Consider the following 25,117-nt stretch of genomic DNA (forward strand, 5'->3'; position numbering starts at 1 on the left):
AGCACATTTTTATAATGATTGCTTTATGCAGTTGTCTTTCAAACTATACATGGGAAGAATATTTGACCAAAAAATACATTTATAGTCTGTCTTAGATTTATCAAACCAGTTTTGTTTACTAATGATCTTTATTCCTTCATGTGCATTTAGCTTATTATTTCGCACGTTCTTATTTTATTTGGCCAAAATGATTTCCTTTAGATTTTATTGTAGGTCTGCTAGCCAGAAATTCTGTCTGTTTTTGTTTATCTGGGAATATCTTCTTAATTTGGCTGAATGAAGCATTCTTTTTTTAAGATTTTTTGATGCGGACCATTTTTAAAGCCTTTATTGAATTTGTTACAATATTGCTTCTGTTTTGCATTTTCTCTCTCTCTCTTTTTTTTTTTTTTTGGTCTGCAAGGCATATGGTATCTTAGCTCCCTGATCAGGGATCAGCCACACCCCTTGCATTGGAAGGTGAAGAAGTCTTAAGCACTGGACTGCCAGGGAAATCTCTGAATGTCGGCATTCTTGACTAATAATCTTTTCCTTTCAATACTCTGAATGTCCCACAGCTTTCTCTTCTCCATGATCTCTGAGGAGAAATCAGTCTTTGCTCATATTGAGGATCCTTTGTACAGGATAAGCTGTCTTTCTATTACTTGGGAATTTCTGAAAAAGCTAATGTTGACAATTTTGCCAGTGTTTTAAGTGGGTGTACATGAAGTGCTCTCACACACACATGAAGAGGACACCAACATGGTCCTCAAATTTCTCAAGTGCAAATCAGCTGAGTAGCGAAAGAGGCACAGAGAACACTGACTTTATAGATTTTTCCAGGCAATATATATATGGCTAGGAGCTTATAATGTTTTCCATTTAGAATTTGAGTCCTCCACCATAAGTCATTTTGATGAAGCTAATAGTCTTTGAAAATTTATTGTGTATATGTGATGATGAAAGTGTATTTAAATATATGAACATTCTATGCAACTATGTTCTATGTAACAAACGTTCTATATTAGCTATTTATAGGTCAAACTCTCTCACATCTTTTATAGAGAAAATGTTCCCAAGTTATTTAAAAATTATTAAATTCTTGTTTGTTATAGTTAAACATATAAAAATACATGTAGCCCCAGTCCATATTTATTAATAATAAATACTATTAAATGCACTGAATGTAAAAAATTGTCTTATAGTTAAATACTTCACATTTTTGTCTAATACAGAATTTGTGTTCAGTGGATTTAATAGCATTTATTATCAATAAATATGGGCCATGGTTTTCTGCAGTTACTCTATCTCACTGTTTATTATTTTTCAAGAGAAGAGACAGAAAGTAAGACTTCAAAACATTTACTATGCTTTGGCCATAAATTTTTCTCATAAGTCAAAACCTAACATACTACATATTAAACAACTACATATTAAATTAGATTTGATACGTTAGTTTGAGTTCATGCTAGTTGTTTTGGGCAGCAAAAGAATGTCTGAGTAAAGCCATAAGATTTCAGATGGGAATACCCCCCAGCATGTTTAGTGTGAGCTGATAGAGACCGCGTCTGAAAGAATCTGGCTGAGACTTCCTGCTCAAAAACTATTGTTCCAGTCACTATGGGAAAAAAATCTACTCTGGATAGAAATGCTAAAAAACAAAATATGCAACTTAAAACCAATGGCTCAGTATGGAGATTCCTTAAGAAACTAAGAATAAAGCTACCATATGACCCAACAATCCCACTACTGGACATATACCCTAAGGAAACCATAATTGAAAGACACATGTACACTATAGTTCACTGCAGCACTGTTTACAATAGTCAGGACATGGAAGAAACCTAAGTGTTCCTTGACAGATGAATGGATACAAAAAGTTGTGGTACATATTTGCAATAGACTATCACTCAGCCATTAAAAACAAAACACATTTGAGTTAGTTCTAGTGAGGCGGGTGAACCTACAACCTATCACACAGAGTGAAGGAAGTCAGAAAGAAAAGCAAATATTGTACATTAATGCATATATATGAAATCCAGGTAGATGGCACCGATGAACCTATCTGCAGGGCAGCAGTAGAGACAGACACAGAGAACAGACTTGCAGACCCAGTGCGGGAAGGAGAGGGTGGGGCGAACTGAGAGAGTAGCATTGAAACATACACACCTCCATACGTAAAATAGATAGCCAGCGGGAATTCGCTGTTACAATGCAGGGAGCTCAAAGCCAGTGCTCTGTGACAACCTAGAGGAGTCGGATGGGGTGGGAGGCAGGAGGGACCCTCAAGAGGGAGGGGAGATATCTATATCTATATCTATATATAGATATATATAGATATATATACACACACACACACACCTATAGCTGGTTCATGCTGATGTTTGGTAGAAACCAGCACAATAATGTAAAGCAATTATCCTCCAATTAAAAATAAATAAATAAAATCAATGGCTCATTTTATTAAAATAAGGTGACATAAGTAAATTTATTCTTTCAAGGACAACTTATTCAAATTTTAGAACTATTAGCATTTTTATGCAATTTTTCTATTTCCACAATTATGTGTTTAAGGATATCTTTAAACTAGTTTTAATCTTTTTTTCCTTTTACTATAAACACTACCACTATAAATTAACTCAAATACATTCCTTGACAGACTGACAACTGACCAAGAACATACAGTTGGAATTACTTTTACCCTTTCAGTGTATGGACTCCTCTAAATATCAGGGCTGTTTGCACAAGTGATGTGTAAGGAATGAAATGTACTAATTTTTTCTAAAAGTAGAGTGTAGGAGAGGTTGACCAGAACCATGCGGGAAATCTGACAGCCCATTTTTATGTCATACTAGCTTCATAGATCAAGGGTGGGTCCACCAGGTTAAAGGGCCGTAAAAAAACAGGCACACCTTCATTTGGTTTTATGTTCACTCATTTTTATTGAATTTAATAGGTGTTCCAAGAAACCCATAAAGTATTTTCATAGTATATTCCAATATATTAATATTAGATTTCATCATAATTTACTCTCTCTCATAGAGGAGACCTTGCTTTAGCAAATTTAAGAAGTTAATACATAGGGAGAGAAATAAAATCCTTTCAAAATGGAACTATGTGGATCAATGTACATAAAATTCAGTAAGTCTGTTTTACATATAAGGTCTGTTATATTGAATAGTCATTCATATCTCTAAAAGTTATTGCATACGTAATCATGTGGCATCATCAGACAGAACTTTCGGTTGTATTCTTGACTTAAGGAGAGAAATGAGGCAAATATTCAAATGGTTAAACCTGCACAAGGTAAAAAGGAAGGATAGAGCAGATGCTGGGGTTTCCTTGGTGGCTCAAAGATAAAGAATCCACCTGCCAATGCAGGAGATGATACAGGTTTGATCCCTGGGTTGTGGAGACCACCTGGAGAAGGAAATGGCAACCCATCCTAGTATTCTTGCCTGGGGAATCCCAAGGACAGAAGAGCTTGGAGGGCTTTAGCTCATAGGGTTGCAAAAAACTGGACATGACTTAGCAACTGAACAACAGCAGCAAAAATTTTCTCTGTGTCTGCCTATCAAAGCTTAAAGGCAAGTGTCCAAAGATTAAGGTCTTTTCGAATAATGAATGCAACCCAGATTAACAAACAGACACTATTATAGATACTAACATTTTTAGCATCCAATAAAGTAAATTTCCCAATGATAGGGGTTTCTGTGTAAAATTACCAGGCATACAAAGAATTGAGAGAATACAACTCATAAAAAAAAAGCAATGAGAAATAAACCTAGAAATGATATAAGTGATAGAATTAATAGACAAGGAGAGGAAATGGTATTATAGTTGTATTCCATATGTTCAATAAGTTAGAGAAAAAAATTGAGCATCTTAAGTAGGAGAATGAAAACTATTTTTAAAAATGATACCAAGCTTCTGGAGTTACTTAAATTAGAAATGCATGAGTTGGAGGATTTATTTTATAAGGAAAATTTAATAATCACATTCCACTCTGCTTCTTCTATTAAATACAGATAAACATAAAGAGAGTGCATGAAAACAACTGTTTCAGGACTGTGGTAAGTAGCATTTGGCCTGCCCCCGTGACCTTCATGCTCTGGCATTACAGTTGTGACTATGATATAGCTTAAGAATGAACCCAATTGTGCATAAACAACTCTATGCAGGTGCTTTGACACCATCACCTCCAAGTTGTTCAGAAATGAAACCAATCTTAAACAAGAGAATTAAAAATATACCTCTACCAGGTTTCAGAATGATTACTGGGAGGCCAGAACACAAACGGAGCTATGTAAAACTGCAAACAACATAACAATACACATTTTATTGAAAGTGTTAGTTGCCCAGTAGTGGCTGACTCTATGATACCCCATGGACTGTAGCCACCAGACTCCTCTGTCCATGGAATTCTCCAGGCAAGAGCACTGGAGTAGGTAGCCATTTCCTTCTCCAGGGGATCTTCCCAATCCAGGGATCAAACCTGGGTTTCCTTCATTGCAGAATGACTCTTTACCATCTGAGCCAGGGAAGGGCCCATTTGAAATGAGCATAAAACATTCACCAAGGTAGGTCATATCATGAGACAAGAAACAAAATTAAGAGATTTAAAATAATCAAATCATGTAAGAAGTGACATCAGGACGATGGAATGGGATGTCATCAATTCTCCTTGTACCCACAGATTCGCTGATTCAACAACATATGGACCTATTCCCCATGTGAGAAATCCAGACACCAGTTGAGAGTCCCCTGAACTCCAGGAGAATGCAAAACCAGCCACCGCGAAGCTGGTTGAAAAATCTGAACCTCCTTCTTACCACACAATCACTCCCCTTGGCAAAGTGCCACACCATTGGGTGGAAACATCAAGCTCACAGCTTTTCCTGGGGAAGGAAGGAAATATACGGTGTTTCCAATGTTCTGTCTTTTCCAGGGAATGCCCGTAAGCATGGTTGCTATGTTGCCTGAATCTGAATACTGACATGAGACGACCCTAGGTTTAAAGCAAATAAAGATGGTAGTATGGATTCATGCACATATTCAACAAATAGAAGGGAAATAGTGGAAGCATTGGAAGCATTGACAAATTTTCTTTTCTTGTGCTACACAATTCCTGAGGACTGTGACTACAGCCTTGAAATTAAAAGATGCTTGCTCCTTGGAAGGAAAGCTGTGACAAACTTGGACAGCATATTAAAAAACAGAGAGATCATTTTGCTGGCAAACGTCCATATAGTCAAAGAATTGTTTTTTCCAGTAGTCATGTACAGATATGAGAAGTGAGAGTTGGACCATAAGGAAGGTTGAGTGCCAAAGAATCAACGCTTTCAAATTGTATTGCTGGAGAAGACTCTTTAAGAGTCCCTTGGACAGCAAGGTGATCAAACCAGTCAATCCTAAAGGAAATCAATCCTGAATATTCATTAGAAGAATTGATGCTAAAGCTGCAGATTCAATATTTTGGCCACCTGATCCAAAGAGCCAACTGAATGGAAAAGTCCCACATGCTGGGAAAGATTGAGGACAGGGGGAGAAGAGGGTAGCAGAGGCTGTTATGGTTAGATAGCATCACTGACTCAATAAACATGAATTTGAGCAAACTCTTGGAGGTAGTGAAGGACAGAGCAGCCTGGTGTGCTACACTTCACAAGGTTGCAAAGTGTTGTACATGACTTACCGACTGAACGATAACAACAACAAATTGACCATAGCCCTCATCTCAGCACAGGGTAAGCAGGCAACAAATTAAAAAATCCCAGCTTCTCCCTGAGTTAGAGAAAACTGAATCCTGCACTCATGTTCCAAATTTTCAAAATGCTGGCCAAGGCTTTGGTCTCCTTCACTCGGAGTGCTGAGGGTGCTTGAGCATACTAGTGTTTTCTATCTCTACTGTATGTCATTCAAAGATTCGACTTTATATATTCCAGATCCTGGTCCCTTGTTGGATACAGATTCATAATTTTTTCCTCAGTCTTCAGTTCACTGTATTAGTTTCTTATTGCTGCTGTAATAATAACCACAGACTTAGTGACTTTACACAAATATTTTGCATTACAATTCTGAAGGTCTCATGTCTGAAATGTGTCTCACTGGGCTTAAACTCAAGTATCAGAAGGTTGTTCTCATTTCTGAAGGCTGTTGGGGAGAATTTGTTTACATTTTACAGATTCTAGAGGCTCACCACATTCACTGGCTCATGACATCGTCTATCTGCAAAGTCAATGATGCTAACTTAAGCCTTCTGAATCTTTTCTGTTTCCTTCTTCCATTTTTAAAAGATAATATCCTTATCTTAAAATCAGCTGATTAGCAACCTTAATTCTATCAAAATTTTAATTTCCCCTTGCCAAGCAACACACACATCAACAATGAATTTGGGGTGAGAAAATAAAACATATTTATAACATCATTATTCTACTTACTACACTTTTCTTCTTATTCTCATACCTGGAGAGGTTTACTTTTGCAGAATATAAAAAAAATAACTTTGATGAAGTCCAAATTATCAATTTTTCCTTTTATTGGTTATGTTTTACTGTCATTTCTAGAACTCTTTGCCTAAACCTAGATAGATCAGAAGAATTTCTATTTTTCAAATGTTTTTATAGTTTTACATTTTATAATTAAGTTATTGATTCTGTTTGAGTTAATTTTTGTGTAAAATGTGAGATAGGTGTTCTTTAGGTAGGTGTTCTTTAAGTAGGTGTTCATTTGTATTTCTTATGAATATCCAGTTAATAAAAAACCATTTTTGAAGTTTGTCCTTCTAATAAAGTGCTTTTGCATATTTGTCAGAAATTGTTGGGACGTATTTGTTTATGTCTGTTTCTGAGTTCTTTGTTTTGTTCAATTGATTTATATGTCTGTCTGCTGATATCACATAATATTGATTATGTGAGTGTGCATATGTACTCTGTCCTGTCTGGCTCTTTGCAACCCCGTGGACTGTAGCCCACCAGGCTCCTCTGTTCATGGGGTTTCCCAAGCAAGAATACTAGAGTGGGTTGCCATTTCCTCCTCCAGAGGATCTTCTCAATCCAATGATGGAATCAGAATCTCCTGCGTCTCCTGCATTGGCAAGAGGATGCTTTACCACTATACCACCTGGGAAGCCCTAAATAAAGGAAGGCAACTGCCCAATGTGGAGCTTGAGCCCATGACTTTGGGATTAAGAGGCTCGTTCTCTACAGACTGAGCTAGCCAGGCATGTATTATTTGAAACAATATGAAACAGTATGATTTTTCCTACTTATGTTTCTTTATAAAAGTCAGTTTAGATACTGTATAGCCTGTAATTTTCCTTACACATCTTAGAGTAAGTTTATTTTTGTTTACAGCATAATTAATTTTTTAAATTTGAATTTATCCCTTTCTTTCCACTCTCCAAAATCACATACACACATATGTGCCAACACCTAGACACTGCAGGATTAGTTTTTTATATATTAAACAGACACCTTTGAGTTGTAATTCATCTGACAATTATCATCACTGTTTACATAAATTTGGCAATAATCAGTATTCCTTAGTGACTGTTGCTTCTAAGCAATCTTGGGGTCCTCACGTAAACCAACATACTGTTGGATATAAATACCTTCTTGATCCCACTCTATTTTTGAAATAAATTAGTCAAAGAGATAACTGTGGAAGTCATTCCCATGAATTTAATAGTGAGGTCATTCACAAATTAATTCTGCAGTTTCCCTCTGACCTTTCTAAAACATACAATAATGACTCTGATACAATTCAGTTTTTTTTAATACCACCAGCTTCTGTTGAACAGATCTACTTTACACTCAGAAACGTGGAGCTGCTTCTCCCTTTATATGTCTGCTTTCCTAGTCAAAGATCTACCTGTCACATTCTTAGAATGCTTAAAGCACACACACACACACACACACACACACACACACACACGCACGCCAATCTAGTCCTGATAGCCGTTCTAATAATACCAAGTTTGCAGAATTGGCCTGTTCATCATTCTACCTTGGAGCTTCTTTAGCTCATCTCCTGGTTTCAGTTATGATGAATCACACCATGTATCCCAGTTGAGATTAATTTTTACATTGTGTATTTATCTTTGTAATCACTAGATATAGTCTAAACCCTGAATGTAAAATGTCAGAGTTTATAAGACACACAGCATGAAAAACTCATTGGAAAAGACCCTGATGCTGGGAAAGATTGAAGGCAAAAGGAGAAGAGGGCAGCAGGAGGTGAGATGGTTGGATAGCATCACTGACTCAATGGTCGTGAACTTGGGCAAACTCCAGGATATAGTGAGGGACAGGGAGGTCTGGTGTGCTGCAATCCATGGGGTTGCAAAGAGTGGGGCATGACTTAGTGACTGAATAACAACAACATGAAAAAAATCATAAATTTACATTTAAAGTGTAATGTACTTTGTGATTGCACTATATAATGGACTTAGTTGAAGATCTTTTATTGTATGTATAATGTGTATCAAAATTTATAAATAATATCTGACATTACTTGCCGGGGTCCAGCCCCGGTGGATCCAGGGTGATTCGAAGGTGGGGGGACGGAGTTGGCGTCTTTGGAAAAATACATATTTAATCACAGATATAGAGAGATTAGAAATGGATAGTGTAGTAGGAAGATTAGTGGAGAAAAGGAGGCTGAATAACTTGGATTACGTGGAATAGCATCCATGCTCCAGATGGGAATTCAGCCAGAAAAACAGGAGCAAGAAAGAAGCGACATGGGGGAATCAGTCTTTCCGGAAACTGATCTGATTTCTTTATTTTTGGGTTTGCTTATATACCTTTTGTTACACATAGGGATGAATACAGAGTCACGTGGGGGTCAGCAGTCCTGACCTTTATCAAAATCAGGTGCTTCACATAAATGTAAAAAAAAAGGTCTTAGGGATATTACATCATCTTCTGGCCATGAGTGAGACCTGCTGACATTTTATGATCCTTTCTTTCTGATAACCAAAAAACTTATTTCTTCCAAGGGTGTTTTTTCTTAAACCAGGCACCACCCTCCAAATAAAGTTACATTCCTATAGGGTGAGGGTGTAGTGAGTTACAATCAAGAAAGGAATTTATTTAACCCAAGGTTAACATGATTAGTCTTAAAGGTTAATACTTATTTCTCCTATATGCTTAAGGGTTAATACTTATTTCTCCTATATGTTAGTTATATTCATTATAAGGGTAGGGAACATGGAGATTCAGCAGCAAACATCAGCCCAACAAATGAAAATCCTTTCACCAATGCTCCTCTTAAGATCTATTTAGTCTTAAGATATGATAAAGTTACATTTTTACATAGCAAGGACACAGTGATATATAACAAAGCACAGTGATCTATTACAAAAGAGAAAATCCATTAACTCAAAAAGTCTAGTATCGCTAACATCAAAAACTACTATATTTCCCTTTGCTATATTCCAAATACATTGATTAATATAGTCCCAAGTGCCTAAGGATATGGAGGCCTGGTGGCAATCATTGACTCAACAAGAAGAAAAAGTCCTATGCTAATTAAGACTCTCAAAATACTCCAAAACTCTCTGTGCTGTTTACGGTTGAGAGGTAGTAAACAATCATGTGGCAGGAGTATGGATAATCCTGTCACACAAGCTAGTCTGTCAGCAGAGAGGTTTGACCTGAGACATCCTTGTCCCACCCAGAGCAGGGAATTAGTAGCAATTATTGACAAAACAAATGAAGAACCCTTCACCAAATAATTCCTAACCAACCCACTATACTAATAATTTCTAACTCCCCAAAAGAATTCGTCTTTAATAAGTCTAAAACATCTCATGCCTCTCAGATTTGGAGGCTGTAAACAATCACATGTGGCCGGACGAACCTATACAGGTGGGCTAGATAACCTTCAGAGGAGTCCGTAAGCTGAAACACTCTTGTCACACCCAGGAATTTTTATTGCCTTGGAGCTGCACGTTTACTCCTTCTCCAAGAGAAACGGTTATGGGGGAGAGCCCCCCATAAAGTCAGAGGTGTAGGTGAGAGCATAAAACAGACTCTGGTTTTGGGGTTAGATGCTCGGGAACAGGGGGTTTCCTGAAGCTTGATCACGCCTTTGCGTATGCCAAGCCTCCTTCCTCATGACCTTTGCCATGGGCGGAATTCCTCACGCTGGCCCCCGGCAATTACTCTTAGGGCTTTAACCATTTTTAGTTTAGTTTTGTATATGATGTTACAGAGTATTCTAATTTCATTGGTTTGCATGTAGCTGTTCTGTTTTGTCAGTACTACTTACTGAAGAGACTGTATTTTCTCCATTGCATGTTCTTACCTCCTTTGTCATAGATTAATTGATCATGAGTGAGTGAGTTTATTTCTGAGCTTTCTATCTTGTTCCATCGATCTATATATCTGTTTTTTATGCCAGTACCATGCTGTTTTGATGATTATATCTTTGTAGTATGGCCTTAAATCAGGGAACATGATTACTCTTGCTCTGTTCTTTCTTGAGACTGTTTTGGCTACTCAAGATCTTTGGTATTTCTGTGCAAATTTTAAAACTATTTGTTCTAGTTCTGTGAAAAATGCCATTGGTATTTTCATATGGATTGCATTGAATCTATAGATTGTCTTGGGTAGTACGGTCATTTAGCAATAGTGATTCTTCCAGTCCAACACTTGTGCCATTTTCAGTTTCTGTCATCAGTGTCTGATAGTTTTTGAAATACAGGTCTTGTGCTTCCTTAGGCAGGATTCTTCCTAGGTTTTTTTGTTTTGTTTTGTTTTCTTTTTTGATGCAGTGGTAAATGAGACTGTTTCCTTAATTTCTCTTTTCGATACTTTGCGATTAGTGTATACGAATGCAACAGATCCCTGTATATTAATTTTATAACCTGCAACTTATAAAATTCGCTGATGAGCTCTAGTAGTTTTCTAGTGGTATCTTTAGGGATTTTCTGTGTATTGTATCATGTTATCTGCAAACAATGACATTTTTACTTCTCCCATTCCAATCTGGATTCCTATTATTTCTCTTTCTTCTCTGATTCTGTAGTCAAGACTTCCCTAACTACGTTAGATAAAAGTGGTGAGGGTGGGCATCCTTGTCTTGTTATTTTGTAATTAACCGTAAATGGAAGGAACCTTGACAATAGTATAAAAATTAATTAAAAATATATTTTGATGCACATGCAGCCTACAACTGTTCTCTAGACTACTTTTTAGTGTCCTGCATATATGCAAATATATTTGTAGAGAGGTTTGAAAGCAAACGAAAGATGTACTTTTAAAATATGGGGAATGATTATGATGCTAATTAAGACAATTAATCTGATATTGTTGAAATGCCTAGGTGCAACATGTACTTATTTTTAATGAGTATATTTTATTGACTAGGTGAATTGGATCTTAACTCTGCCATTAAGTAGAAGAGAAAAAGAGTAAACTTAAAAAGGAGAAAAATCTTATTTTGAAAATAAATAATATACTCATCTAAGATGCTTCTTTTTGGAATTTCTCAGGAAAGAAGTAACTGAAAATGCACAGGGTGGGTCAAAGTATGTTCCTGTCACTTAAGGCACGATCCCACTCTGAATCTAGCTCCATAAATACTCTTGTCCCTGGTGTACCATCTTTTTCCCTCAAATTGTGTATATGTAAAGATCTCATACAACTGCTCCCAGCCATGGTGATTCAGGGCTGTCATGAAGTGTCAGCAACCATGATGAGTATCAAAATGTGTCAAGAACTAAATAAAGACCAGGGACTGAATAAAGCACCTGGACACAGAAAACTATACATCATCTCCTTTGCTTCCTTTGTGAACGTTGGCATATACAGTGTATTTTTAGCAGGAAGGGATGGGATGATTTTGCTTAATGCTCGACAGCTGCTCATTAGGCAGATCAGAATGAGATAAGCAGAATGAGATACTGGTTAAAATTGCAGAGTAGGTGCCAGGAGTATTAGATTTCAAGTCTTGTTCACTAACCTTGGGTGACCTTGAGGACTTATCTTCCTCTTGCTTTTCCTGGCTTCTCCAGACTTAAAGCTAGGGCAAGAACATTTCCCCAACATATCAATGGCTTTAGCTGGAATTTGTAAAATTCTGAGGTTCTTGAAGTCACAGGTTTCTTTTAAAATCATTGCCCCCAAAATATGTCTTTGTGGCTATTCCATTTAGATATGAGTTTCACGAAGAATAAATGTAAGATGGATATAGGAATGGAATTGTTGATGAAGTTTGATTTGGTGAAAATCTGCGGGGGACGACCCGTGAAGGGTTAAGTCTTGGGAGCTCCCTGGCAGGTATGCTGGGCCCTAGGACATGTGCCTAAGCTCCCTGTCCCGCCACCCTCAAGAGTTTTTATAACCCTTAAGGCTCCAAGATGTTTGGTTTCGGCAACATTTCATAGAAGATAGATTATCTTATTGTGCATACTTCATAGAAGATAGATATTCTGATTGTGTTCTATATACAATGGTAAGGGTCTGGTGATTGTATCCTGAGATTAAAAAACAACCTTGTGAGTGCCTTAAGTTACGTACTTTACCCTATATATACCGCAGCACAATAAAGCAAGGTATCAGCCATTTTGGTCTGATCTTCTCAACCCCATCTTTTGTCTCTCTCTTATTTTCTTAGCGGGGACGCTCCGTTCTCTCCCTGTGCAGGTGCGACTCTTGCTTGTGCTGGCCGCGGCAAAAATCTACTTTGTTGATATTGGAATTTTTAAAATCAAATAGGCCTCAAATGCTTACATTGTTGGACTTCTCAGGTGGCTCAGTGGGTAAAGAATCCACTTGCAGAACAGGAGATATAGGTTTGATCCCTGAGTCGGGAAGATTCCCTAGAAGAGGGCATGGCAACCCACTGCAGTATTCTTGCCTAGAGAATCCCATGGACAGAGGAGCCTGGCAGGTACAATTCATAGGGTCACAAAGAGTAGGACACGACTGAAGCAGCTGAGCATGCACACACACTGATCTTATCTTATGTATGTTAGTCGCTCGGTCATGTCCAACTCTTGATGACCCCATGGCCTTATAGCCTATCAGGCTCCTCTGTCAATGGAATTTTCCAGGCAAGGGTGGGTCGCCATGACAAACACACTTTCCTTGTCATTAGATAATTCTGTTTCACCTCAACCCAATTAAATGCATCCAAATATGATATACACAATCAAATGCTAGCATATACTGTGGTTGGTTTGAGTGAAGGTAGTCAGTTGCAAAATTCAATAACTTTCTGGTTATCCACCATTCAGTGTTTTTTCATCTAGTTACTCTTTCCCAGATGGAGAGATGAGCTGTTCTTTCATTTTGCGACTTCTAAAAAAAATGAGACTTTCACTTATTCAATTATTGAGGTTACCAAAATGAATGAATTTCATTGTCAGTATTTAAAAATGTTTTTGGTCTATAACCTGAGTTTCTTTTTCAGACCCTTGAATTATAAGGCAATAACTTAATGAAGAGATGAAAATGGCTCCTTTCAAAGAAATTACTTTACATTCCAGCATGTCAGGAGTTCAAAAGAGTTTTGTATTTCAACAGTGATGACTGTGGTGAGTGTTTCGCTGTAGACTGTTCCTTTTCAGTATAATATTGACAATATTGATCTGATTGCTGGAAAATGTATGATTTGACCTTAGCTTGTTAACATATAATTTTTAAAGTAGCGTTGTTCTCTTTCATGTTTTACCGCTTATAATGGTAATTTGAATGAACAATATTTTAAAAAATCCTGGTAGTGAAAACATGGTGCGGCTGTAGTCTGATCCATGTAAATGGACTTAGTGATGGTCTCTGATAGGGCTGATCACCTGGAGAACCACGAGGATCCTGAACAGTGAGCCAGGCTGATTCTGTATCCTGTTGAGAATAAATAAGCCAATGTTGGCTGTTGGCTTCCACAAATAAGTTGCCGTGGTCAGCACTTATAATTCCAATGAGCTTCTGCTGCCAGCATCTGAGATGCTGTGGGCCTATGCCAATGTTCAGACTGAGTCTGTGCCCGAGTTCCTCAGGACATTCATGTCCTCAGTGCATTTCTGTGCACAGATGTGACTCATTGTATATGTTTCCATTACAATAGGTGACACAGTAATAAAGCCATTTCTTCTTTAAACACTGTTTTTATCAGGCCCCTCCAAGAAAAACATAGTGTAAAATGCACACACAAAACCAGATGCCAATGCTGTAAGTTTTCCCGGGGAATGTAATTCAGGGTCCCACATTCCATGAAGATGCAAGAAAAAATGACACCAGGAAATACACATGATGGGCAGTCAGCGCATAATCAAGTGATGATAATGAAGCTGGATAAATTGTCACAGCCTGTGAATAAGTCATAGGTCACATTCATTTTATCTTTTGCTTCAGTTCAAGTTGGTATTTAGTACTGAAGCCCACAAAAGGGAAATGCCTTAACAATTCTTAGCCTATGGTCAATATGAGTAGAAGAGGGGATATAACATCAGGTACTAATGAGGAACATTTGAGGAAAGTAAAATCTCTACTTTTGGCAATACATTTTCCTCTAGAAGATAAAACCAGTCAATATTTTGGAAATATTTAAGTCTTCACTAAAACATTGAGCTTTATCTGATCTTGGTAAAACTAATTCTTGTAGCCAAAAGTCAGCCATTATCTGTTTTTTTTTTTTTTCCCCCCCACAGAAAATTCACATAGAATATAAGTCAACTTCTTAATGGAAATCTGGTTTCAGCTAACCACAGAGGGTGAAACAGGTAAAATAACTTAACTCCTCTCTTCTAGAGCTAGCTTTATTTTTTCTTTTTTGCCTTTGACAAACACCCCCTGCTACCCAGGGTACACTTCTCTCTGAGAACTGTGTTTTCCCCAAGATGAGCCCTGAAGGATGTGTGGACCAAGGGACTTTGCTCTCTGGACCAGATATGACCAGGGGACAACTACAAACTCAGACTGAGTAAGCTCATTGGCTGACCAGCTGTCCATTTTGTATCTGTTGCTGATGTTTGCTGCTATTGTTCAGTTCTAAGTCATGTCCGACTCTTTGATACCGCAATAATTGCGGCCAGGCTTTCCTGTCCTTTACTATTCCCCGACTTTCAAGCGAGAATTCCAAACAAGAGTCTCCAAGAGATGGAGTTGAATTCTGTCCCCCTTGAGTGTGGCCTGGATTCAGCCACTCTCACTAATGAACGACAAACGTGATATATGACACTAATGAGATTAGGTTATAAAAAGATGGTGACCTCTGTGTTGAATTCTCTTGCTCTCCCTCTGCGATCTCTCACTGAGGGGGAAGCAAGCTGTCCTGGCTTTTAAGCAGCCCTCTTGTGAGGCCCATGTGGTGAAGCCCTAAAATTTCTGGTCAACAGCCAGAGAGGAATTGAGTCTGCCAACAACCCCAGCCTTGAGCTTGGAAGCACAAACCCCTTATCCTGGTTGAATCTTTGGATGAGTGTACCCCAAGGTGAGAATGTGACTGAAACTTTGTGAAAAACCTTGAGTCTGAACCATACAGATGAGACGCTCTCAGAGTCTTGGCTTTCAGAAACTATGTGAGATAATGCATATTTATTATTTTAAGATGTTGAGTTCAGTTTGGAGGTAATTTGTTACATAGCAATAAAAAACGGTACAATTGGTTTCCATGTAATAGTGGTAAAACTCTTGTATCCACATCTCCAGCCTGTTCTTTTATCCGCTTCCTTTAAAGACACCCCCTCCCTTCCCTGTGACTTAAACAATTCTAATTTCCAAAGATTCTGTCTTTGGTCCCCTTTTCTTCTTACTCCAAAATCTTAGGTGATCTTATTTGCCTATATAGCTTCAAAAATCAATCAAAACGTACACATTAATATCCATTGTCTTGACCAAGGTTTTTCAACTGTGGAAATTTCAATATTTTGGATAGGATCAGCCTTGTTGGGAGGAACTCTCCAAGGTGTTGTAAGATGTTTAACAGCATCCCTACTCTAGATGCCAGGAACAGCCTCCAATCCCTCAGCATTGAACACCAAAAATATCCCCACGTGTTGCCAACTATAACCCCCAGAATGGCAGTCAATAAGATAGTTTTCTGAGGGTAACTCTTCTAGACCATCGTGCAGAGATTCAGATACATAGATCCATCCACCTATCTAAGGTTTACTGAAGGTCTCCACTTGCATAGTAGTCTAGTAGATGAGAATACCAGACAACCTTACCTGCTTCCTGAGAAATCTGAGAAATGTATGCAGGTCAAGAAGCAACAGTTAGAACTGGACATGGAACAACAGACTGGTTCCAAATAGGGAAAGGAGTACATCAAGGCTGTGTATTGTCACCCTGCTTATTTAACTTATATGCAGAGCACATAATGCAAAATGCTGGGTTGGATGAAGCACAAGCTGGCATCAAGATTGCCAGGAGAAATATCAATAACCACAGATATGCAGATGATACCACCTTTATGGCAGAAAGTGAAGAAGAACTAAAGAGCCTCTTGATGAAAATGAAAAAGAGTGAAAAAGCTGGCTTAAACTCAACATTCAGAAAACTAAGATCATGCTATCTGGTCCTATGATTTCATGGCAAATAGATGGGGAAACAATGGAAACAATGACAGACTTTATTTTCTTAGGCTCCAAAATCACTGTAGATGGTGACTGCAGCCATGAAATTAAAAGACGCTTGCTCCTTGGAAGAAAAGATTTGACCCAACCTAGAAAGCATATTAAAAAGCAGAGATGTCATTTTGCCAGCAAAGGTCCATCTAGTCAAAGCTATGGTTTTTCCAGTAGTTATGTATGGATGTGAGAGTTGGACCATAAAGAAGACTGAGCACCGAAGAACTGATGCTTTGGAACTGTGATTATGGAGAAGACTCTTGAGAGTCCCTTGGTCAGCAAGGATTGACAAACCAGTCAATCCTAAAGGAAATCAGTCCTGAATATCCACTGGAAGGACCACTGCTGTAGCTGAAACTCCAATACTTTGGCATCTGATGTGAAGAGTCAACTCATTAGAAAAGGCCCTGATGCTGGGAAAGATTGAGGGAAAGAGGAGAAGGGGACAACAGATGAGATAGTTGGATGGCATCACCGACTCAATGGACATGAGTTTGACCAAGCTCCTGGAGACTGTGAAGGACAGGGAAACTTGACATGCTGCAGTCCATGGGGTCGCAAAGAGTTGGACATGACAGAGAGACTGAACAACAACAACTTCACCACAGCCAACTTTGATGTTTAGTATTGCCTTCTCACCATTTTGTTGTTAAGCCCATATTTTGTGTTGGTCTCTTCCCTGTGTTGGTCTCTTCCATGCCTTTGCACATGCCTCTCCTGCCTAGAATGTGATCTGCTTTCCTCTTCATCGCGCTTATTCTCAACCGGCTCTCAAATCTCATCTAGAATGACACTTCTTCAAGGAAGACCTCTCTGATTGCCACAGACTAGGGTTAGTCCCTCTATCATGAGCTCAGGCAGTTTCTGCCTCTTCTTAAGAGTTACAATTATCTTTGGAAATTTGAGTGTTTGTCCCAACACCAAGAATTTTAGCTTTGTTAATGAGAGTATCTGTCCATATTCCTTCACCTTTATATAGCTTATACCCATGGAGTGTGTTTTTACCAGTTTCCCTGGTGGCTCAGATGGTAAAGAGTCTGCCTGCAGTGTGGGAGACCTGGGTTCAGTCTCTGCATCAGAAAGATCCCCTGCAGACGGGAATGGCAACCCATTCCAGTATTCTTGCTTGGGAAATTCCATGGACAGAGGAGCCTGGTGGGCTGCAGTCCATGGTGTGGTGCAGCTGGACATGGCCAAGTGACTAACACTTCCACTTTCATGCTAAACTTTAGGTTTGAGTCACTATTCCTCTAAGAGACAAAGAACATTATTGAAATAATAAAATTCAAAACTGTTATCGGAGTTAATGAACCAACTGGTGAAACCGTGTACAACATAAATAGCAAAATATAAACAAAGAAAAGTGAACTTTGATTCTGAAAAGTGTCAAAATACTTCAGATTTAAAAGTGTAAATAAAAATGCTTTCTTTTTTTACCAGAAATTACAGTACAACAGATATAGTTAAGCACACTAGAATATTCTATGTAGCTAAATGTAATGTAATAATTAAAATTTAAGAAAAATGACATATCTATGACAAAGTATTATTATTTTTATATTTAAAGAATTTTAACAAGTTAATAAGAAGGCAAATTATTTGTTTCAAATAAAGAAAAAAGAGGAGAATATGTAAAAATCAGAAATTAACAATAAATAGTATTTGAATGAAAACAATAATACATTCTGGTTTTATAATAGCAAAACATTGGGAATCTATATATCCAGTGTAGAAGACTAATTAAAAACCCATGTCTCTCTAAAACAAAATTTTATTCAGAAAATAAAACTGAGACTATAAATCTATATTTGTTAACAAGGAAGTATTTGTGTGTTTCTAAATACACATTCCAACACATATATTTTTTCCCACAGTTAGGTGAAAAAAAGGAAGTTTACAAAATATGGATATTACTATGACCATTTTCATAAGAATGTGTGTTCTGTGAGTGTGTCCTGAGAAACATGGTAGTGTGGGGGGATCATGTTTGGACGATGGAATTCTATTATTACTTTTTGTACTGTTTATGATGCATATCTATTTTGTTTACAATCAGAAGAAAAATGCTAGATCATTTCGGAAAAAATAATAAAAAATAAACTTAAAGATCTTAGATGTTTGTCCCATGAAATAAAATGTATCTTAAGAATTCTAGCCCCAAGGATCTTTTTCCTGGAGATATTGTTTCTTTAAAAAAAAAAAAAATGAATCTCTGCTGCCGAATCCTATCTAAAGCTTTCTTCCATAGCTTCTAACTCCAATGCCAGCTTTCAATAATGTAATCCTGCATATTTATACAACTATCAAAATTCAATTTAGAATTTTAAACCTTCCTAAAACTCATCCATCACATTAGTAAAGAAAATTGGGTTACGCCTTACATCCCCAATGAAAATTAAAGCCATCTGCTAATTCCATAGCAGACTTCACCTAACTGTTTTGCAAAAGCATGTAACTTGAGTAAAAAGAAAAGAAGCAAGCAGAGTCTCAGATCTTTAATCTTTGTCTGAGCACCACGCACTGGGGACCCGGCCATCAACAGAGGGGAGTCTTTTGCACAGGGGGCTTCTATACAAAAGAAACTGTCTTATTTGTCCCTGAATTTTGTTTTGGTTTCATCATGATTAGCAAATGAGCTGGACTTGAGGTGGCTCAGAGGCAGACTGTTAAACCACCGCCTTATCTTTCTTTTGCCGCAGATTTTCTGCTGAAGCCTAGGGGCCAAATTTAGAGAGGTTGATATAACAGATGTGCTCATAAAATTGAATGCATCCCTGTCCTGCCTATCAAAGAGCCCTCAAAAATTTCCCCTTGCACAATGTTCTGATTTTCTTGTCCTGCCTGTAAAGGTCCCAGTAGGGAAAGTTTCTGCCCCATCTTCTGAGCAGGCTGGCAGTCCCAGCTTTGAGACTGTTTGCAATGAGGTCTTTGCAAATAAGCCCAAGTTACATCATGTCAACTTCAAATGAAATCATAACACAAAAACAAAACATTCATAAATTGAGAGAAATTACAGAGCACCAAATGAGATACAAGAATTTTATCTCCTCATTTGTATATTCCTGTTTCCTTGTCTATAAACATATGTTTGCACATGCTGTGTATTGATAGATTAACATATAAAATTACAACTTTGCATTCATAACACTGTAGTTAAGGTTGTCTCCACATTTATATTTCTTAGGTTTTTTTTTTTTTAATCTGAACCATAAACATCCTCTCTGGATGGGTGAAAAACTAGAAGTGTGTTCATCTTTCTCCTAAACATGAAATAAATTTCGTAGAAATGCTTAGATCTTTTTCAATATTTTTTCAGTTGACCTAATAAAAACATTCTTTAAAAAATTAAAGTTTAAAAAAATGTATACATACAAAATGCTAATAATGATTTCAAACAGAAAACAAATAGAATACTTTCTATTTTAGGAAGAATGGAGCATGAGGTTTTAAATCTAACAATACTTAAAAAATTTTTTTTTAATTTTACGATCTTCTGACTAGAAAGAATAATGTTAATGGCATTTCAAGTTAAACACTTTTTAAAACTCCAAAAACAACAGTAGAAGCCTACTTAAATTTCGGCAAGATTATTAAATATTGTTTATGACATAACTGACAATGTTTCCTTCTAAATGATGCTAATAAAATAGTTAGGAAAGCTGTTAAATTATATAATCACACAGTTTTTAAAATACATTATTTTAGATGCAAAGAGTCAGTCAAGTTTATTAAGGGTGTTAACATTATTTTGAAACTGAGTGAGTTCAATATCCTGCTTTGAAGGAAATGGCTTAAAAGATTCATAAATGTGAAAAGATAATAAAACTTTAAAAGTCAAATTTATTTACTGGCTAGGCTATTTATTATATATTATTAAAATTTTCATTATTCTCATGGCAGTTCTGGGCACTAATTTCTTTAACCAAGTTGCTTGTTTGTTTGTATAGATATTCCTTTTATTGATCAGAAAAATGTGTTTTGAAAATTAAATCTCTAACAACAGTGGGTTAAATACAAGGTAAATGATTTTCAAATCATACAGAGTTTGTTTTATTACTGAAGAATATTTGTAAGTCCTTGTTTTGATACTTTCCAAACATTCTCCAAAAAACCTTTCCTTTCTATTTGTTTTAAATTTTGGAAGTGAGAAAACCGTCTATTTTGTGGAATGTTGGACGTATGTTTATTCACAGTTAGCTGTGAAGCATGTGGAGTAAATTTTCCTTACGGAACACAATGTTACAAGTTCAGATTGGGAAATATATGGCTGAAATGCTTTGGGGGGTTGCACATTGAATCTGAAAATCCGTCATGATATTTGGTGATTCTAAGGAGTTCAGTTACAGCTATGCAAACACACACACAGTATATCAGAGCATGGAGGGGGAAATAAATGAGCAATTGTCCAGAGCTGTAAACACAAACTTTGACTTATCACCCCCACGTTGCTAAGTTATGCACTGGTACCCAAAGGCTCCGTTTTCCTGTAGCCTGAACTCTGCTGCTGCCGAGGTCTCCTGGGAGTGTGAAGGGACGTGGGCTCCACTGCCCTGGAGCCTACAGCATGGATGATTTAGTGCCTCTGCATCCGTCAACACTCGCCATGCTGCGCTTTTGGACCTGCTTACACTTCACTGCCCGGCAGCAAATGCTTCGCGGCATCATTCCCTGTGGACTCGATCAGACTAAGTCACTCACCTTGCAAGCCGGGAGGCTAGTGATGAGTCTGAACCAGGAAGAACCGACAGATCTAACACCGGGCAGAGACGGACATTACTCAACATGCTGAGCTTACACTTTACTTCCTGCTCTGTGAAATAGACATTTCACCCACTTCGCTTCCCTACTGCTTTCTTTTTTTGGCGGTGGGAAGGCATAAACATTTCCATTTTTTAATTTTTAATTTTTTTTTTTTTTTGCATCAAGGTAGCACTTTACAAACACAAATGATTCTAAGCTTAGCTTATTCATACCCTGAAGTTTTCAACAGGAAAAGTAGATGGTTTCTGAAGTCTTTATTCCTCTTTTTGAAATGGGTAGGCCTTTTGGAGAAGGAGGGATTTCTTTAATACATGTAACAGGCCCTTAAAATTCAGAAAATAAAGATTATTCCTTTTTTTTCCCTACCTGTCCTTTCATCCAGGAATAATGGAAGAACAGGTAGAAGAAAAAGGTTCTGTCCAAAATGGGGTATATCATATGGACCCACTCACAGTAATTCAATAAATGAATGCAGAAGTGAATGCTTAAATGCTCAGGAGGGGTATTGTTTTTTTAGGAGGGAGGTGGCCATTTTACCCACTCGTTTCCTGGAAATATTCCTTTTTAAAATTAACCTTTACTAGAATACAGTTGCTTTTCAATGTTGTGCTAGTTTCTACCATACAGAAAAATGAATCTGCCAGACATATACACATCCTCTCCCTTTGGATTTCTTTCCCGCTCAGGTCATGTCTTAATATGACTTCTCTTAAGCAGAAAATCTGTCACCTGGCATTAGCGTGGTTTATTTATCACATCATTGTGAAATTTAAAGTGACGGCCTAACTGCCTTCTGTCCTTTCCTGCTCTTTCTAACTCCTGGTTATCTCATCTGTTAACAACAAACCTGGACTCCTATAGTATTAGTCATATTTAATATTATATATAATATATTTATATATATTATATACATATATTTCTTACTATATGTGAAGTAAAGTATTAGCATACTTAAAGTATTGTTCAGACTTACAGGATCATGACACTGTCCATGTTTCTTAACACCAAAGCTACGTCGCACTCTTAACTTGTATTTTGACTACACGAAGCCACTACTCCTATTACAGTCTAATCTTCCAACCTTCTGGTTTGTTTGTTTTTTTATTTTGGTTTGTTGTATTTTTTAGCTTAGAATATACCCATATTTGCATTATCTACAGAACTCTCTCATACAAAGTAGGGGCACAATAAACATGTGTTGAATGAAGAGGCTTTCCTCTTCTTTACACAAAGAATTCTCTCAGTTCCAAGATCTTAAGAACTTTTAAAAGGTATTTCCTAATATGCTGATGGACTTCAATAGGCTATATTAAATTCCTGTGTCATAACAGGTATTTAAGCAAAGCAAATAGTCTTGTGAGTTTATATAAGCAAAGAGTCTGTGAGTCTTTATTTGTTTGATGTTTAGTTCCTAGAGACCTAAGAACTTCCATGCTGGGTCAGAGCTGTGGTCTATCCAACAGAGTATTTTACATCTGGAAGTGGTACCAAGACATCGATCGTAAGAAGACACAGCTGTCCTCCCAGACATTAGAGGTGTGTTCCAGAACACCTTCCTTTTCTTCAATAACCTAGAATGAGTCCTTCATAGTTCAAATTATGTTTTGGAATCATCTGTTTAAATACTATGCAGTTGAAAGTGCTAGTCTCTCAGTTGTGTCTGACTCTTTATGACCCCATAGACTGTAGCCCACCAGGATCCACTGTCCATGGGATTTCCCAGGCAATCATACTGGAGGAGGTTGTCATTCCCTCCTCCAGGGATTCTTCCCAACCCAGGTATGGAACCTAGGTTTCCTGTACTGCCAGCAGACTTGTTACTGCTGAGCCATCAGGGAAGTCCCTTAAATACTATGCCAGAACTCTTGTGTATGCTATCTGTTATATAAAGACCATTTTACATACCATATAAGTAAAGTATTCAATGATTAAGTATTACATCAGTAGTAGAGAATGTCCATGTATAAGACCATGAATAGTTTGGTTACACGTTTTTCTCCAAGCTGAACTCCTTTTAAGTTTAAGAGAGTTCCTAATTCTAACAAAGTCTGCTAACAGCCTGATCACATCCTTCATGATTTCAACATTTTAGTTCTATTGCTTTCCATCCTTCTCTCTTTAGATTGCAGAAATCTCATCTTTCTATTGTGTCCTCATAGAGAAATGACCCTGTACCGTTCCACTTTTAAAAATTTTGAGTCGTCTTACAGGCTCCAAAGTGAAACAACAAAAAAGGAAGTTCTATGTAATTTAATTTCACAGAAGTCAAGAAAATTGCACCCCTGATATAATTTGGGAAAGACAGCCTTTGAAAACACTTTGGCAATCACTGTACCTCAAGACTTACAGGAAATCAAGGTAGCCCTCACAGTTGCTTTCACCATCATCTTTCTGGTTCACCATTGGCTTCAGTGGCTTTATCAGAGGCACAATCTGCTACCAATACTTCTTCAGACACTATCGGCAGTCAGAGAATCAGCAATGATTTCTGATTTCCCTACTACACTATAGTGTACTCCTACACACTTATTCAATGTGTTCACCGTCAGACACCGGCACAGATTCACTCGTCAAGACATGTTCTGGCATAGACACTGAGGCTTAAGTAACATCAGAAGCTGAAACAGCATCTGGGACTGTGCACTCTGCTAGAGACACTTCTTTGGTTCCACCTGAGTCCAGCACTTGGTCAGGAATGAGGACCTTCTCAGATATGTGTGCTTCTTCCATAATATCTGAGCACTGAACATGCTCTATAACAACATTCTGGATAGCATCTTGGATTACAAACTGAGCCTGGGTCACTGGGAACAAAGTTAGACACAGTTAGGTCTGAATCCACAACATCTGAAACAAAACGTCTCTTGTACTTCCACAAGTGCATCACCATCCGTGTGTGCAGCATTCGCTCCTCACGGGACTGTTGTGATGCTCAAATGGGAATATATGAGAAGTGTTCGGAAAAACTGTGGCATCAGAAAAAGCGAGCTTGGCTCTTGTGGGTTTAATTCAAGCCCATCTTCACCCATGGCCATTAACTCTCACCAATCCCAACTCCTGATGGGTGTGTGGGTGGCCGTGATGGCGGCCTGCTATACTTCTTTTGCATGTCTTCTTCTGCTAGCAAATGAGTCTATTCTGCCCCTCCACCATCTTGAATTTACAGATGGCATTTGCAAAGACTAGCATCAGAGTCTACATGTTTTTTTAGCCCATCTGTATGTGAAGGTGGCCACACATAAAATGGCAAACACAGTGGCTACTAAGAGGAGGATCTTTCTTTGCCCACTAAGGGTCATTCACTCTTAATATCATTCTTCAGAAAGAGAAAAGGCCATGGAAATTCGATATTCTTCACAACTCAATCTAATCATGGCTCCTTCTTACTGAATATGGACAGAACCCCATAGAGACGCCTGCAGAGACTCCATGTTAGATTCGGTCGCTAGTCAAGTCTATGACTCAAAGCAAACTGGAGAAGATCCCATGAAAGCAAATCACTGGATGAAATTCTCAGACTCAGTCTTTTGTGATGCTGTCTCCTCCTCCGGATGCGGGAAACAGGAGCTCTACTGCCCAGCCCAGGGCTGCTCATCTGGTGAGGGAAAATTCCAAAACCTAGATGAGGAATGAAGAATGTGTTTATAAAGGAATTGTAGATGCCTTCTAATAAATCTGGATGTGCTTAACAAAATCCCCAAGGAATACAAAAAAAGTCTGGATGTGTTTTCTCAAATAACTATTTAAAGCATATTAGAGTATTTTAATTGCACTGGGGAGTTTTCAAAGCATATCAGGACA

The 25,117-nt window shown here is 37.7% G+C and overlaps 1 pseudogene; it reads right to left on the reverse strand.

Annotated features, from left to right (window-relative positions):
* Positions 1-23,659: 23,659 nt before the first annotated feature.
* LOC138436287 (zinc finger Y-chromosomal protein-like) lies at positions 23,660-24,425 on the reverse strand (annotated as a pseudogene).
* Between the last annotated feature and the right edge of the window lie 692 nt (positions 24,426-25,117).

Source organism: Ovis canadensis, chromosome 3, assembly GCF_042477335.2.
Source record: "Ovis canadensis isolate MfBH-ARS-UI-01 breed Bighorn chromosome 3, ARS-UI_OviCan_v2, whole genome shotgun sequence".
Lineage (NCBI taxonomy): Eukaryota > Metazoa > Chordata > Mammalia > Artiodactyla > Bovidae > Ovis > Ovis canadensis.